Below are 4,435 nucleotides of genomic sequence, written 5' to 3' on the forward strand. Positions count from 1 at the left end.
CAGGGGGCTCGCATAAGGAGGGGTGGGGTGCTCGCCGGTTTTCCTTTTCCTTTGAAAACATACCTGCAACGGCTCCACGGCGGCTCATCAAACCCCGAGGCGTCTCCCGAGGTCTGCAACCTTCAGCTCCCCAGGAAGGGGGCCCGTTAAATACCTAAGGCCAAGCCTTCGCAAGGCAGAAAACCACTACGCGCATATCAAGCTAAGTTTCCCTATCCTAGCTTACTCACATCGTAAAAGATACAACACAACATCAAGATAGCAAGCATAGCATAAAGGGCATAATTGCCGTAGTCCATTACATGCCCCGCGGGGTACACCATCTTTTTCCGAATTACAGGAGAAAGGAAAGGCTAAACAAAGAAGGCCTGAAGGCATATGAACCCGGCACCAGCGCCGCATCCTCAAGCATCGCCTCAAGGTGGCCCGGTGCTCCACCAGTTCTCCCATAGGCGACCTGGGGCTGTGGCCGGTCTTGAGTCCTAGTTCGCCGGCCCCCAGCCTCACGCCGGGCTCCTCTCTAGCTTCACTAGAGCGCCGCGGCGAGACGAACCACCGACATCCTCGACCTGAGCACGACGACATGGGGGCCGGTCGTAACCACCACTGCTCGAGCTCTCGTCCGAGGAGGAGCTGCCGCCGCAAGAAGAAGAGCGCGTGCCGCCAAGATCGAGCTCGCCTTCGCCACCCTCGTCATCGCTTCCGCCCTCCGGGCAGCACCCCACGCGGCGGGCGTCCTCCCTGAACACTCTCACATAGAGGGTCGCCACACCATCGTACTTTAAGTGGAGGGTGCACCTTCCGCCCAGGCCTCGCGCATGGGCGAACGTCTGCCAGCCGCGGGTCAGGACCATGCTACCGGAGGCGGCGACCTCGGCCCCGACCCACGAAGCTGTACTGCAGCAGCCATCAGCCTGCAGCCAGAGACCATGAAGCCCCGAGGAAGGAAGCTCGTCGGAGAAGAAACGCGGAAGCCGGAGCGACGTGAAGACCGGGCTTTTCGACCACACCACGAACTCAGGGAGCATGTCCAGCAAGGAGCAGCGCGAACGAGGTGGGCGCACAATCACAGCGCGCCTTCCTTCATCATGGGGGCTGCCCCGAAGCCGGTGGCCCCCGCCGCGAGAGGAGGTGCCATTGCGAGCACCAAGAGAAGCGCCGACTCTGGGGGGTGCACGCCCGCGCCCCCTAGGAGCCGCCACAGGAGCCGCGGGATGCTTCCGGGGATGGTCGCGGCCTCTCTTTGGAGGCGGAGAGGCTGGTCCCTCCTTGGAAGCCTTTCCCTTATTGGCCGCCAAAAACCTCCTCGCCGACGCCATGGAAATGAGATGAAGAAGGAGAAGAAGCGGGCGGGAGCAAGAAGAAGGAGAGATGGGCAGAGGGCCCTGCCCCTCCCCCATATTTATAGCCGAGGAAGGCCAACCGCCAGCCTCCACGACCTCGCGCCATCATGATCTTCTGCATGCCGCATCATTCCGTCAAGTCGAATAGTTGCCGAGGCAGCGTGGGGAAGTGGAGTCGCCCACGTCCCATCAATCGCCATGCGTCATCAAGGCCGCAGGCGGTTAGGGCCCGTGGCGCTCTGCACTTGCCCTTTGGCTTCGCCAGGAAGACAAGTCCGAGCGCGCCTTGGGCCTGGGGGCTACTGTCGGTGTTCTGGATATGGGGGTATCCAGCCCTGCTTGCCTGCAGCCCACCACGTGGCTCCATCGACGGCCTGGTACGGCCCAGCTTTGACATCAACAGCTCAAGACCTTCGCGAGGGGCCAAGCCTCGCGAGGCGGACGATGCCAAGACCCTCAACGGGATCGGCCCCGTCAGGCTAGCTCCCGAGGGACAGAGAGTTCTATGCAAGGTTTACCTCACGAGGCTCAGCTGACGTGAGCCATGACGACCAAGACTAGGCGGGCGTAGAGCGCAGGTTTCCTCTTTGGTGCAAGGGAGGCAAGCCACAGGCGCGGAGTCCCGAGGAATCAGCCAAAGGTTTCCATTCTGGTGCAACAAGACCAAGACCGCCAGGACGGCACGACGGAGGTCATCACCGAGCCCACCATAGTGTCACGACCAGAGGCTTTTCGTAGGCGAAGACTACTTCTGTCAGTCTAAGCTGTACTACTTGTCCCCTTTCAAATCCAGCCGTTGTGGGATCCCCTCCCGCCAACATTTGGGATGAGGACCAAGGCCACTATAAATAGGACTTAGCCACCACCATAGAAGGACAAGCTGAACTGGCTTGCATCTCCTCAGCTCTCTCAAGCTCGAGGACACCTCACCTCCTTAGGCTAGTTCATCCACCGTACTAGTTCATCCTCAGCCCTCCGAGGCAATCCACCAAAATGCTGGAGTAGGGTATTACACCGCAAGGTGGCCCGAACCAGGATAAATTGTCGCGTCTCTTTATCCCTTCGAGCTTGACGCTAGGCATAGGAGAATCGTGAGTAGGCAGGCTAGGTAGGTTGAGATCTCCTCACGCACCCCAGAGTTCGAACCTCTCAAGGGTTTGCGAAACCCATAATCCGACACAAGTTAGCTAACCAATCTGGATGTTTAATTTCGCTAATAAACCCAGCCTCTAACACCTTGGCTTCCTCTTCTCTCATGGCTTGACGCTTGGGTTTGGAGAATTGCCGTAGTGTCTGCTTCACGGGTTTGAATCCGTTGATTACACTAACACTGTGTTCGGCCAGTCTTCGTGGGGTGCCGGGCATGTCTGAAGGGTGCCAGCCAAAGATATTTCAATTGTCTCGCAGGAATGTGCTTAGGGCGGCGTCCACTATCGGATCCAGCTGTGCTCCGATTGATACTGTTTTTTAAGGTCCGTCAGGTGCACTTTGAATTTGACTATGTCCTCGGCTGGCTTGAAAGAGGTGGGTTTGGATCTCTTATCGAGAATCACATCGTTCCTATCCACCGTGGACCATAGGGTGGTTAATTCCTCCGCCGCTAGGGCTTCGGATAATGCCTCGAGGGCTTAGGATGCAGTTTTGTTTTCGGCATGAAGGGCTTTGTCCGGGTCGCTCGAAATTGTGATAATTCCATTAGATTCAGGAATTTTGACTTTCATATACCCATAATGGGGTATAGCTTCAAATCTTGAGAAAGCGTCCCGGCCGAGGATGGCCTGATACCCATTGTTGAGGGGGACCACATGAAAGAGCAACTCTTCGGATCTATAGTTTTTCGGGCGTGCCGAATACCACATCCAGTTTAATTTTCCCAAAGCACCATGCTTCTCGACTGGGGATAATACCTCAAAAGGTGGCATTACTCTGCCTGATGCGTGATCTATCCATATGCATTTTATCGAGTGTGTCCTCATAAGCTAGCCACCGCCGTCCATGAGCACTTTAGTAAGCCGAAAACCATCAATGATGGGGTTTAGTACTAAGGCCGCGGGTGCTCGGGATGACCGAGCCTTTGGTTCGTCCTCGGCTATAAAGGTTATTCCCATGTCATTCCATGGGCTCAGTGCGGTAACTTGGTGGACTTCAGCAAGGTCGCGGCGTGCTTGTTTGCGCCAATTGTTCGAAGAGAAGGTCTCGTAGACCGTGAGGATGTTAGAGTTGTCCCTCTCCGGAGAGTATTTCTCTAGAGTTGTGGTGAGGATGTCCTCTCCACTTTTTGCTACTTGTCGCAGTACCCAGCATGCTTGAAGGCTATGGGTTGGTACTGTGCGCGGAGTGGCATGAATCGATGTCACACCCTAGCTAGTTCATGCATTAGAGTGTTGCATCATGTTTATTCTTTCATCAGAAACCTGAAATTGGGATGACAGAACCCCCAGTCCCCTCTGAAACCAATTAGGGTTTACTAAAAACTTTTTCAATGAACCTGAAATGCCCTTCTAAAATGCCCATCATTTTTGTCTTGGTTCAGAACCTCTGCCAAAAGTGATGCACATTTTCCTAGGCCATCCTAGGGTTTTTGAATTAAATCATAAATATTTGAATTTGGGCATTTAAAATTATATAAAATATTTAAATGCTCAAATATCTCCAAACTAAAATGTTTCATGTTGGAAAGAATCCAACTATGGACCAGGAGTAGTTTGGTGATTTTAGGAGTTGCCTAAGTATTTTATTTAATTCAACAAAGTTGCAGAAGTATTAAAAAATTACAGAAAACAGAAGAAATGGAAAAACTTACCTGACGCCAGCTCCCGGCCCACCTGCCGGCCCAGCCCAGCGCCGCTCCAGCGAGCTGCTTGCCGGCCAGGCAGGCAGGCAGGTGCCCGACGGTGACCGCAGCGCGCGCCACGCACCTGCTCGCCGCCTCGCCGCTCCCCTCGCCCGGTGATGTCGTCGACCGGCCTCCCTCGCTCCCCTGAACCCCCCAGACACCCCCTCTCCTCTCCAGCTCCTCCCCCACGCGCTCCCCCGCCATGACCGACGCCACCATCACCATGCCTTCGTCGTAGCCGTGCTCCCCGCCACCC

This window comes from Triticum dicoccoides, chromosome 6B (assembly GCF_002162155.2).
Source record: "Triticum dicoccoides isolate Atlit2015 ecotype Zavitan chromosome 6B, WEW_v2.0, whole genome shotgun sequence".
Taxonomy (NCBI): Eukaryota; Viridiplantae; Streptophyta; class Magnoliopsida; order Poales; family Poaceae; genus Triticum; species Triticum dicoccoides.